Source organism: Pyrgilauda ruficollis, unplaced genomic scaffold (assembly GCF_017590135.1).
Source record: "Pyrgilauda ruficollis isolate IOZ18807 unplaced genomic scaffold, ASM1759013v1 scaffold56, whole genome shotgun sequence".
Lineage (NCBI taxonomy): Eukaryota > Metazoa > Chordata > Aves > Passeriformes > Passeridae > Pyrgilauda > Pyrgilauda ruficollis.
This window is the reverse complement of record NW_024527266.1, coordinates 2899376-2912717: the sequence shown is the minus strand read 5'-3', so window position 1 is coordinate 2912717 and position 13342 is coordinate 2899376. Positions and strand designations below refer to the sequence as shown.

The 13342-nt window shown below is 53.7% G+C and overlaps 1 long non-coding RNA gene across 1 annotated transcript; it reads left to right on the top strand.

Annotated features, from left to right (window-relative positions):
• Nucleotides 1–21: 21 nt before the first annotated feature.
• LOC121361186 lies at nucleotides 22–2370 on the top strand. Its single transcript, XR_005956311.1, has 4 exons — nucleotides 22–954; nucleotides 1200–1442; nucleotides 1724–1813; nucleotides 2031–2370. It is a non-coding gene; the product is annotated as an uncharacterized LOC121361186 (long non-coding RNA).
• Nucleotides 2371–13342: the final 10972 nt, after the last annotated feature.

The window sequence follows — 13342 nt, the reverse complement described above, 5'->3', positions numbered from 1 at the left end:
TGTGTGTGAGACCCCTCCGGTACCACACAGGGTCCCCGCTCCCATACTGGTTAGGAAGTTCCCAGGGGAGTAGCACTGCCGGCCAGGACTGGGGTCTGCGGGTGGGTGGTCGCGGCAGGAGCTGTGGTAGTGCTGAGTTGGGCGAGAGCAGGATGACAGCCTCGCCAAAGGCCACGTGGGCCACGCTGGTGTTTGTTACAGGGTCAGGACAAGCGCCATACCGGCGGCAGTGTGTCAGACCGGGCTGAGGGGGTGGCAGCGGATAAATGCAAGGAGGTGCTCTTTGGTGGCACCAGGGAGAGCTTCTGCCCACATGTGGGACGCCACATCGCTCTGGCATCGTGTGTTATCCCTTGATGGTCGCAGGGCAGAAGACCCTATCAGTGCCAATGAGGGGCAACCTGCTGGTGGGTGTAGCATCGTCAGTGCCATCGGTGACCCTCATGGCCTTCAGGCTTAGCTTGGTGGCTCTGCCGGGGACCACTTGGCCACACACAAGCACCTATTCAGGGCCCTGTTGAGGAGAAGGGAGGTGTCTCTGCTGGTGAAGGCGAGACAAGACTTGTTGGGGTTAAGTAGGGCTTGGCTGAAGGGATGACAAGATGTCTGCAGAGATGTCAAAATGGAGCCTGGCCGTTCACTGCGCTCGGGTGGCTTGTGCTGGGGTGCCCAGGCAGGAGCGCCTTATTGCTCAGAGGTTTGCTAAGCAGCAGCAGTAGGGTTTGGCACTGTTCTCCAGCTTCTCTTCTGCGAAATGGAAGTAGGAGTTTCTGCCTTCTGTGGAAGTTTCCTCCATTAGGAATTAAGACCGTATGTGCATGTTGGTGGTACTTTAAGTGGGTCTATGTCTTGGAGGAAGATGGAAGCCTAGCTCTGACAGGAGATGAGCTCTGCCATCAGTGAGGAAAGGAGGAGAAATCGTGACATGCATCCTCCTGGCTTACCAGGAGTATGGTAGGTATTCCTTCTCCTAGGTCCTGCTCAGTGGAAGCTAATGGGGGTGGTGGGAGAGGCAGGAAAAGATGCTTTCTTTGGGTCTCCTCCCTCTGCACGGCCTGCCAGGACATTTCCCCCCACCCTGCCTGAGGGGCTCTCCCTCACCCCCATCCCTGCGCCCTGCAGCAGAGGCTGTGTCAGGAAGCAGAGCCTGGGCGATGGCAGCCACCTCCACAGGGGAATGCAGAACAAATCTTTTCCAGATGGGACAGGGGCCACGTTCCGCTTCTTGCAGGGCGGCCGGCTCTCCACTGCCTCCTTCTCACTCCTGCTCCAAGCATCTCTGTGCTCCGGGCCAGGATGGGCTTCACTTCCCGGAAAGTATCTGGAAATGCCTTCTCTTCAGCATCCTTCCCCAAACCTGTGATCTTGTAGCCATGCCAGCCAAGCTCTGTTTTGTACTTCTAGGTCTAGCACTGAAGTGCTTTGGTGACCTCAGGGGTCAGGTATGTGCCAGTTCTGGGTCTCAGTACTCATCCTGGCCTCTTGCTGCTCGGTTACACCCCCTTCTTTCATATACAACACCCTGGAAAGTCAATCCGTGCAATCCTGCTTCTCAGCCTATTTATCCACCTCAGCTGATAAATGAGAGGTGGCTGTGAGGCTGAACAGTGCTGCACAGTCACTGCACTATCCTGGGCAGGAGCTTATGCCTGGACCCCTCCCAGCCCAGCTACCTCATTTACCTTCAGTCACCCCAACCTTTCATCCCATCTGTAACCCTCAGCCCCAGGCAGCAGTACCAGTCTCATCATTACAGAGAGACCGGCTACTGGGCTTATCATGGAGCAGACAAGTGGCCCAGCAGCTTTCCCAGGTGAGGATTTGCTTTGCCTACCACAACATCAAAGACAGGGCTGTGCAAATTGTATCCCCCTCATCTTCCCAGCACTCATCCCTCCAACACAGGGTTGACGTCTTATGGGTGACTGAATGTGATGGGCAGGGAGAGAGGAGTGGATGGATGTGGGGGGGCTGAAGTCTCTACCCCACACTTCTTGGTGCTCAGTCCTTCGTCCTGTCTCACTTTGCAGTGCCTTCCGCTCGCAGACTCGATGCCTGAAGGAGGCTGATATGGGACTCCCTTCCAGTCAAGAAAGATCCCTCTACTCCCTTTCCCCAGTGCCTGGGAGAAGCAAAGGGAAGGTGATGAGAGCATCCCGGCTTGTGATAGGGTGCTCACCCATGGGTTTATATTCCCTGCCATTTCAGCTTGCTGCCTTCCCACCTGCCCTCCTTCCCAGGGAAATTTCTAGGGATGGACCTCCAAGAGCACAACAGTGCTGGAAACTTCCTGAAGAGAGAGGGCAGGCAGGGGGCTCGGTGGGAAGGGGGTGCCTTGCTCAGTGCACAAGAAGCAGATATCCTGTTGCTGCCCAGGGTCTCTGGCTCATATTTCCTCATTAACTGAAAGTGCTGCTCGTTTGCAGGTGACTTCCAGATGTTTCCATTCTTCTTTCTGTGCAGAGGGGCTGTGAGGGCACATACCACATGGGTATGGGGATTACTGCCATCAGCGGGGTGGGGGACAGAACCCTGCCACGATGGGGATGGGGGTGCAGAGAGCTCCCTTGCCCCACCAGGCATGGTTTCATCCAGCTCCCCCTCACCCTGGTGCTGTCAGGTCCTTCCTCCCTGCTCCCAGCCCATGGCCCTCGGTGCTGCCTCCAGTCTGTGTCTTGCTGCCCTGGGGATGAGCTGAAGGCAAAGCCGGTTTTAGGGTGAGCAAGCCAGAGTGGTGGCAGGAGGTGACACCCTGAGGCAAGGGATAGGTGTAAGCACTCAGCGTCTTGCCAAGAGCATCCCTGGTCGGATGCCAGCTCTGGCTTTGTAGGCACTGGGTCCCTCATGCCCTATAGTTTCTCCACTGGGGCGATTTCACCTCTGGCTGAATCCCCAGATGTGCTCGGCCAGGCTCAACCCATTTTTGTGCCTGTGCTGCGAGTTCCCCACACTGCCTGCTGCCTGTGAGATAACCAGGGAAAGGGGCTGGAGCGGTCTGGTTCCCCGAATCCTTGTGTTGCACTGGGGAAGGAAAGCAGGGAGATTGTGGTGAGCGCCACCAGGCAGGCAGCAGCATTGGGTTAGACCCACTCATGCTAGAAGTGGAGTGGATAACCCCGTCAACACCCACTTCTAACTTTCCCCATCAACTCCTCCCCTCCCCTGGAGCAGTGGGAGGCCGAAGGAATGGGACTGATCACGAAGGAATGGGACTGACCATGTCCTGCTTGTGGCATTTGCAAAGGGGGGAGTGTGTGCTTTTCCCCTGGGAGCAGGGCTGGGAACTCAAAGCCTCGGGGTTTGCCAAAGCCCAGGAGGAGGTACGGATGAGTTCCCAGGCTTGCTGGCGGGCTGCCTCCCTCCCTCTGCCCATCTCCTCCTATCCCAAATATTTTCATCTTTCCTCCTCCCCCCACACTCCCCTGCTTCCTCCTGGTATGCTATTCCTGTTGGCCAGGGATGTGGGGTGCTGGAGGGCTGCTGTGGGTGTTGTGGGGTGTGGTTGGGTGTGAGGATGGAGGGACAGACCCCAGGACAGACCCTGATCTATGCTTTCCCTCCAAGTTTTACATGGGCACAGAGGAGAGGGAAGGGGGGTTTGGGACATAGCTGGGAGGGGGAGGGAGGATGTTGCATAAACCAGAAGTAATCCAGGAACAGCTGCCTGTGGCCTGGAAACACTTCTGTGATTCCACGTACTAGGAAAGGAGATGTAAATATAAAGATATATATTTATGTATGTAGACTACATCTCCCCAGAACAACCCCACCCTTGATTCTCCAGTTCTTTTTCACAGACCTTGTAAATGTCAGAGCAGGAGGGACTGGGGGGAGGGCTTAGGTATAAATTTGGTGCGTGGAGAAGAAGCTCTCTCTGTGCAAGGGGGGTCCATGAGTCTCTTTGCCCTTCCTCAAATGTGTTCCCTTGGCAGGACAAGGAGGGGGAGCACATCTACAGGAGTTTAAAGCCCATGTAGGCTGGAGGCAGCTGGGATGGAGGTTGTTAGGGTGGGGAGAGAAAGGAGGAGATGGTGAGGGTAAGGAGGGATGCAGAAGGGAAGGAGGGGATGGGGGTGAGTGGGAAACCCCGGGCCTTTGTGAGGAAAGAGCCTTTTGGAAATGAATTGCATGAGGAGGTGCAGAAAGGTGTTTTGGGGAAAGGAGGCACTGGGGGATTTCAAGGGAAGGGAAAAGGTCCCCAGAACTGGCGTGGCATGGGAGAAGGGACCATCAAGGAATGGGAGATGCATCCATAGAGCAGAGGGGGAGTGGCATGCAGGGGTGAGGAAGGGTACAATGTACAGAGAGAGGATATGGGGATATAGGGAATGGGGATTAAGAGATAAGTTGCCCATGTTGAGAGTGGGAGACCATGCTTGGGGAACCTGTTCTGGTCAAAGGGAAGAGGTGAAAGCCAGGGGAGTGGTTGGACACAAGGCCTGGACAACTCTTTTATCCTAATGATTTTGCCTGTCCATCCAGCCCATGTATTTTTGGCCCACGGAAGGAAGGGGGTGGGGATGCAGGAGCAGCTAAAAATAGGGGTGTCCCTGCCCATTCCCCCAAGGCGTCTGCCTGCCTGTGGGGTTGCTGCAAGGATCTGGAGGAGGGGAGCAGACCCAGCCTCCTCCCCATGGCGTCTGGCTCTGCTTTTGTTTGTCTCACAGCCCTACAGGGACAGGAAGAGGCTGCGGGGCTGGGGAACAATGGCTCATTCTCCGGGAGTCTGCGCCTGTGGAGGAGCGATAGGGGATACGGGATGGTGGCCAGAGGCACAACCTCCTAGCGCCACTGCTGCAGGGCTTCTGCCCCCAGGAGATGATGGGCTCCACTGGTGGGATGCAGGGGGACCTTCCCCAGCCCACCCCTCTTCCCCAGGTCCCTGTGCCCAGATGCAGAGGGGATGAGGGGCTGACTCACACTGGGTGCACTTTATAGAGGAGGCCAGGGAGGCAATGCTGCCAACCTGAAAAGTGCTGGGAACACGTTTCCAACCAGCACTGGGGAATGCACTGTCAGCCTCTCTCCAGCCTCTGAAACCTGGAGTGTGGCTGCAGCTTGCACCCCCCAGTGGGAATGTCTCCAGGTGGGGCTGGTAGGGATTTATCTGGGAGCTGTACCGTGCCTCTGTCCCAGCTGTCACTGTGCTCCCCGAGGCACTGCCAGTATTGGTGGAAGCTCCCTCCATGCTCTGTGCTCCCTGCTGTCTGGGAGATTGCCAGGGGGCATGGATATGTGTGCATGGTGGGGGGTGATAAATCCTTTTATCCTACCTCTTTCTTCTCCAGACCCTCCTTTTGAGGCAGTGTCTCTCCCGGATGTTAGATCTAACAGCATGGTGCTGGAAACTCCTCAGGGAGAGTCTCTCCCCACACTTCTTCTCCAGGCTGGCTAGGGATATGAGGAGGTGGTGTTAGCACCTGAGGTAGGGGAGAGGTTAGGACATATTTTGCAAAGATTGAGCAGGAAAGGGACAGAAGAACCTCCCTGATTCCAGCCCCCTTTTTTTTCAAGGTCTTGTATAGTTGGGGCTGAATGCTTGCCAGGGCTCCTCTTGTTTACTCAGCCGGGGAGCTGACACATCCAAGGTCTCTGCTGCCTCCACTTTCCCACATGCTGCTGGCCGGCACATTCCAGGGCAGAGTGGAGATCAGTGCAGAGGCATACCAGAGGTTTCCATCCGGGATGCCATCCCTCCTCCCTGCTCTCCCCAGGCATCCGGCACCTCTTGCCAGGTTGTGAAGAGCGGGCATCACATGTGCTCAGCATCCCGGGCCTTTAGAAGCCAGGGCTTGCACAGAGCCCAAGCGTGGATGGGAACCCCAGAGACAGGGATATGCCTCTTAACCTGAATTAGACGGAATGCCTTCAGCAAGACTGTCCTTCCTCCTGGTTCCCTCTGCAGGTCTCTGTCCTGTTCCCTGTCATGACCCATGGGAGATGTGTGGAGGAGTCAGGGATGCCTGTCTCACCTTAGTCCTCCCTAGAGGGACCTGGGGGAAAGGGCTAAAACTCACCCAGGCAATTTTAGGACGGGCACCTATTCCTGCAGCTGGGTTTAGCTTGCTGAGGGTTAATGGCACTGGGCTCTGCAGCTGCACCCTTCTGCAGGCACGGGCTCTGCTCCGTCCTGGGCAGCAGCCCAGACCTGGTGTGGCTGCCTTTGGTTTTGGGACAGAAGGCCACAAAGCTTTTAAAAATAAACGCCAGGAGATAAAGAAGGGTTTGGAGAGCTGGCTGCAGGGCGGGGGCGGGAGCATGGCCCTCGCCCTGTCATTTAGGCTGGACGCCTGTGTCCCAGCGCTGCTCCCACCTCCACCGGGGCTGCTGGCATCTTTGCCTCCTCCGACCTGGGGCTGCTGCAGGCAAAGGACCGCCGTGACCTTTCCTTTTCCCCCACACGCTGGCCCATAGAGGCCCCTTCACGCCCAGCCCCAGCGTCTGGAAGAAGGGGCCTCGTCTCCCTCCTCGGCTGCCAGAGGAAATGCGGAGCCTGGAGGTCAGGGGCCAGCCGGCAGCTCCTCCCGAGGGGGGCAAGCAGCCCAGCGCTGGGGCTTGCATCATGCCGGCGCCCGCCACAGAGCAGGGGAGGGGGGCAGAGCCCTGGAAGGGGGAGGGAGAGGGCCAGGCTCTTCCTGTTTATGTGACTACCAGACCCCCAAGAAAGGGAAAGGACTTGGAAAGCTCATTGCTCTTGGGCGGGCTCCAGCAGCGACTGTCTGTGGCTCTTAGCCCAGGGATTGCATCTATGTGGCAGGGGTGTGACTTCTTTGCAGGGGAAACGGGCATCCAGCTCCAGGGAGGGCTAGGATTGCATTCTGGGGCCTTGTGAAGCTCTGTTTAAGGGAGAGAATGTGGTTAGCTTCCTGGGAAGTGAGGGACAGCTCCTGCCACATGCCAGGCTTTGATTCCTCCCATGGTTGTCTCCGGCTGATGCTGGTCTCCGTGGGACGGTCTAAAAGGCAAAGACCCACTCAGGCCAAGACAAGGAGGTAGCTGGGTATTTTGGCTTTGGGATAGAGGAACGGGGAGCACTGGGAACGCCAGGCACGGAGGAGTGTTTAGGGGAGGGTGCCTGTTCAGCCATGATGGCTCCAGAACAGATCCCATACAGCCACCAGAAGGGCTGGAGACCTCCCATGTTATCTAGGGTCACATCCTGCAGGGCATCTGGTGTGGCTGTGGTGATATGTGGAGGAGGAAATGAGGTCCAAGATGCCGTGCTCTTTTCTTCACCTCTGGCACCATACTGCTCTGGCTTAGGTCACATCTGCACTGAATTTGTCATAGCTCAGCTTTGGTTTGTAGTCCTTGGCTCACGCTGAGCGTGGGTGGAGGAGTGCTCTGTGCCACCTCTGGTGGATGCCCTGGAGGACACACCATTAGGCAGCATTAACAGGAGCAGATGGGAGTTACAGCCCCTTTGCAGTCCCACAAGTGAGCCCAGGCCTGGCTCAGTGCAGCAGCTGTAGGATACAAATAGCTGAATGCAGTGTAGGTCACAGAATCACTGAATAATAAAAGTGTTTGTGTTGGAAGGGACCTTAAAGTTCATCCAATTCCAACCCCCTTGCCAAGGGCAGGGGCACCTTCCACTAGAGCAGGCTGCCCAGAGCCCCATCCAACCTGGCCTTGAACACTTCCAGGGTTGGAGCATCCATCCTGTTTCTCTGGGCAGCCTGTTCTGGTGCCTCACCACCCTCACAGCTAAGAATTTCTTTCTGTATCTAATCTATACCTGCTCTCTGTCTTTTTGAAGCCATTCCGTGAAAGGTGTTGGGAAGGGCCCCACAGCCAGAAGCAAGGAGCCCTGGCAAGTCTGTGGGGCAGGAACAGGCACAGCCCTTGGCTCCCCATATCCTTCCCTTTGCAAGGGCTCCAGTTTCAGACCAGGCTGATCCAAAGCATTTTGGCTTTGCCCAGGCACCTCCTTCCCCACGGGGTTGGCTGGTGGGGTGGTGACACCCTATGGCTCTGGAGCAGTGTTACAAGTGATGGTAGCACTTGGCTGTTCTCTGCCCTCTCTACAGAGACTTTGTCCTCCTAGCATGTACTCAGCTCTTCTCCCTCTTCATGTCCTGGACAGGTTTGCTCTCCAGCCAAGAGGAAAAGATCCTGATGCAGTCCTGGCCTGTCCCTTTCCCTGATATGGCACATGTTCAGTATGAGTGTTGTGGGATGGTATCACCTCTCCTGCCTCTCCTCCATCAGGATCTGGCCAATCTCAGCCTGACAGTGACTCAGGGACTCTGGCAGCTGAACACCCTGGGGCGTGTTTATGTACCAGCTGAGAAGAGAAGCCATACAGGACTTGGATCATCTCAGAGAAGAGGAAGGGAAGATGGAAGTGGTTTTCTATCTATGCTTCTTCCTTTCCTCCTGTTGAAGCATTTAGAGTGTTTCTGAACTGGGGTGAGCAGCGCTCCCAGCTAAGCAGCTGATGTCTTGGCGACAATTCGTTCTTCTGAGTTCAAACTGCTTACAGACATCAACATCTCCATGATGACATCTGAGCTGGTTCTTCTCACTGTCTCAGTGTCTTTGCCTTCAGCTGCCCTGCGAAGACAAGCCAGGGTTTGCCTCTTGGTGCTTCTTTGCTCCCATCCTGAGCTAATGTTCCTGGGAGATGGTGGAAACACACTTGGTCTGGGCAGCTGGCCTTGTGGAGGGGGTCACTGGTGATCCTGCAGTGCAGTGGAGTCTTCTTGGAGAGGTGATGTGTACTGTCTGGGGAAACCTGTCCATCCCACAAGGCTGGAGCTCTGCTGGGGGTGGAGTAGGAGTGTTTTGTTTGCTCAGAGGTGGGTGTCCACATAGGTGATGGAGGGGTTGGGAGGCCAGGATGGAAAGGGCTTCTAGGTGACTGTTTGAGGGGGTCTAGAGGAGGATATAGGGGAGATAGAGAGGAGAACTGGCACACATGGGCGTGCAGAGCAATGGCTGGCTGTTACAAAGCTAGCCACAGTGATTTCTGTTCTGCAGTCTCACCATCCCTCTCTGACTTCTAACCCAGACTGATGATCCTGCCTCATTGAACCCATTTAACCCATTGCTGCAGGTCAGCTACTTGTTTTATCTAGCCAGCCTGGATCTGGAGCAGTCCTCATTTACTACAGCAGATCTATATCCCAGAAAGCAGAAGTGGGACTCAGGGAAGGACAGATTGCCCATTTCTACCCCTTTCCTGCTACCAAGGCTGGGATTAGTGAGAATACCTGAGTGATACTGAAATCAGCGTGATTGAGACATGCTCAGGGTGTCAGGAGCACTTGTGGGGTCCACAGCCAAGTAAGAGTCTCAATTCAGCTTGCAGGATGCTAACTGGAGACATGGTCATTCCCAAGATTTTTTTTTCCCCCCCAGGATAATCCTGAGGTCCTATTGTGATTAATGCTTTGAATGTTGGTTTACATGCAAATCTGTCCCAAAGTTATGTCCTAAGAGGTGGAAAACACTACTTCATACTTGTGTTCAACGTCCCAGTTTCAAAGGGGTGCAGCACCCAGCAGCTGGGTGAGGTTCATGTGGTCACATTGACCTCTGGTGGCTGCAGCCTTGGCGTGCAAGGAGGCACTAAGGCAAACGGGCTGGGCTTGGTGAGCTGCTGCTTGCTGCAGTTGAAATGCCGTTGGGTTTGTTCCTTCTCTAGGCTCCATTCCCCACCGCCTCTCCTCTTAGACAGTAATTTGTTTTCCTCTCGAAGCGGGTAACCACTCTTTGTGAGTACACCCTCAGTCCATGTAGTTCTTCTCCCTAAGAAACAAATCCTGCTTGCACACAGCCCAGTAAACACCAAAGGTGGATCCTTTGTTGGAGAGCTGAATTCACTCCCAGTTTCTAGACGCAGTGGGTCATACCTGGAGAGAGCAGATGCTCCCCTGTATTCACTGTAACCTCTGTGCTCTCGCTCTTCAGACCCTTCTTATGCAGCTGAGGGCAGACCTTAATGGTCCTCTTGCAAAGGGTGACCAACCCGACTGGATTCACAATGACCAGTGAGACAGACTCTTGATTGCCTTATATTCTGGAGAGCAAGGGGAAAAAAGCTGGGACTAATCCCACTGGGATAATGGTTTAAGAATAAAGCAACTGCTGAGTTGGAACCCCTTTGCCAGGGGCAGCTGGGCAGCCTTGGAGCGAGACAGCTCATCCCAGTGACTCTAATCCCGTCATTCTGCTCTAATTCAGGTCTTCCTTGTGACCCTGCACACCTCTGGTGCCCTAAGGAGGACACAGATTTCTTGCCACTATTTTACCAAAAGGCTCCCACATGCTTTTGCCTCCTGTAGCTCCAGGCGATGGGCGTGTGCGTGTGGTGAGGGGGAGGAATGCTGAAGGAAATATTTGCTTGTTTTGCTATCTCCACACAGATACACGCATTTCCTTCCTGCTGTAAAGGCCACTCGGTTTTTGAGGGGGGACCTCATTCCTCCTCCCTTCTGCAGCCACTACCGTGAGGGGAATAAACCACTGTCAGTGCTGCAGCGCTCTTACATCTGCTGTTAAAAGTGTCGGGCAAAAGAGCAGGTAGTCAAAGTCCTTGCAAAGGCTGTTAATATAAACACTGGGTTTGAAGAGTGTCATTAAGAAAAGCTTTTTTTCTGTGTGCATTAACTAATCCAGCGTGAAGCAGCGTATGAGCCAATTAGAGCAGGTTGGAGTTGATAATTCTGTTTCACAGAGAATTCTGTTTCACAAATCCTTTTGTGTTTTTGGCATTTGTCTTGTTCCACACAGGAACAGAAACTGCAGAGAATTTTTTCATGACAGCAAATCATGTTGGGACAGCTATTGCAGGGTGGAAGTTTTTATTATTAGGAGAATTATTTCAAACTCACTTCCTCAACCTGACTTGGGAGATCACCCTGGAGACCTTAGTAAACCTCCCTCCGAAAATTTCAATGGAAACTGTAAGTCTCTGCAAATCACCAGGCTGCAAGAAGAATAGCTTATTTTGATTGAGGAAGGAAAAAAAAAAAAAAAAAAAAAAGAAGGACCAAGTAAGAAATATATTGCTGAAGATGTTCTGAACTGGCTCACATTCTGGACGCTGTGTGGGTAGGCAGTTTCAGCTTTGTAAATTTACTGTGCTTCCCAAAACACATGGCAAGACTTTACAGAGCACCCAGCTCACCATCTGTAACCACAGCTTCAGCTTTGCACCAATGGCCTTTTAGCCACACAATCAGGAATTTATTGAATTCCTGCCCTGCTGCAGACCTTCCTAAAGCTATTTCCAGGCAGGAGCAGACAATGCAGTGCTGAGGCATGGCCAGCCCAGCTCTCCACAGCACGGGCTCACTGGCCTCGGCGGGATCCCTCTGACCTCTTAGTGGCACCGGTCACCCCACAGCGCAAGGTTCTGCAGAAAACCCAGCAGCTGCCACCCTCTGTGGCCATGTGTGCTAAGCCCACCTTCTGGTGGTGGAAATGACACGTGGCTCACCATTTGCTAGTTTCTTATAGATTTCCTCTGTGAGCCCACGTGACTTGAAAAGTATTACCAGTGCAACTATTTTGGTTAGGATTTGAAAAAAAACCCAAAACAACAAACCAAACCAACAATACAAGGACAAAAAAACCCCCACCCAAACACCCCAGTGTCATTCCTAGTGTGACCTCAAGTGTGGCAGCACAAAAGCAAGTGCTACTGGTAAAGTTGTTTTGGAAATGTAATAAATATCTGGCTCTGATCACATACAACCTGGTGGGACTGTGTATCTCCAGTAAACTGGGGTTGGCTTGTACAACTGAAGCTTCCCTCCAAAGCATGAGCTTTGCATCCTTGTGCCCCCACACCCTGGCCCAAAAACAAGTGTGGAGTGTATTGTTCCTCTCAGGAGCTGTTGGGATCAGATTCCCAGCCCAGAGCCAGGGGTGGTCTTCTTGCTTGTGGAGTACCTGCCAAGCTCAGATACTCTCCATGAAGAATAGGTAATGGAACTTGTAAAAAAATTAAGGAAATTAGTCACTTAGTCAGTCTAAGGACCTGCCCTTACTGCAGTACCAGTCAATTATTGAATTATTTATTTTTTCCCTGGACTTGGATGTCTGAGACTCTTCCGTGGGCAATCTAGGGTGAAGATATTTCTTTAGCTGTTCTTGATGTGGGACCTGCTCTGTCTGATGTCTGAGTGCTCTGAGTCACAAAGCAGTGCAGCCACTGCCCGTGGGGTCAGGGTGGGTGGAGGAAGAGGATTTCTTTGTCATCAGCCTTGAGTTGGTCTCTGTGTGAATGAGAGAAACCAACCCTTGCTTTGGGACTTTTATCAGGATTGTGGAGATCTTATCTTCTATCACCACATAATACCCAGCTCAGGAAGTCTTTTCACTAGAGAGGGGGAGAGAGAGACCTGAGTTGTTTTTGAGAGAATACCTAGCAGGCAAAAATTGACATGGCCTGAGTCAGAATGGGTTTCCAGCAGACAGCCTTGCTTGTACTTGCTTTTCATCACTCAGCTGGATGCCTCTGGCTGGAGGTAAGGGCTGGAGACAGGAGCTGTGCCCTGCTGCTGGCGGTCCTGGGTCACCATGCGCCCTCTGTGTGGGAGCTGTGCAGTGCTGGGCTTACAGGAGAGGGGAGGGGGCTGTTGGGACCCCTCCCGGTGTGGGTGAGTCAACAACAAATTCATGTGCTCAGAATGTCAACCAGTGCCTGTTGGGATGGGTTTCATCCAAGGGCAGTTTGCTGAAAGCCCCACGTGCATGCGTGTGCCCGGCGTTTGCTCAATATCTGTGTATATTTTGCAACAAAAAGGCTGTGTGCTCTGTGCATCACACAGATGCACCCTCAGTTCCCAGGTGGTGGTTGTGCTTGATCTTGAAAGGAGCTATGCAGCATGGGGAAAGGGTCTCGTGAAAGCCTTCCTTCCCTCAAATCACCGTACTGAAACTGGTGCAGGGGCCCTGCCATTGGCCCTGGAGGAGACACAAATGAAGATGTTCAGTTTGGGTGCAGCAGAAATTCTTTAGGAAAGGGTGGCCCAGTTCATACATCTGCTTCTTCAGTTATGCGAATGAGGAGAGAAAGATTTCCTTGGAAAGGTGGGGTCTAGAAGCTGCAGAGGTGGGGTGCTAAATGCACCTCCCTTTTCCGAGTGTGTTGGCAGGTGCAGGAGCAGTGCAGGCCTCCTTCATGTTGTGTTCAGAGCCCTGGAGGGATGCACAGCAGTACTCTGCACTACCCTGTGGGCTGACTCCAAAGCTGGGGAGAACCAGGGAACTCCCATTTCTTATGAGCTTGATAATGCATTGGGAGTTTCTTGTACAGAGCCTGCACTGCGTAGCCTGGCTATTGAGGTCTGACATAGCTGAGAATGAAGAAATGAGAGTGAAATAGGGT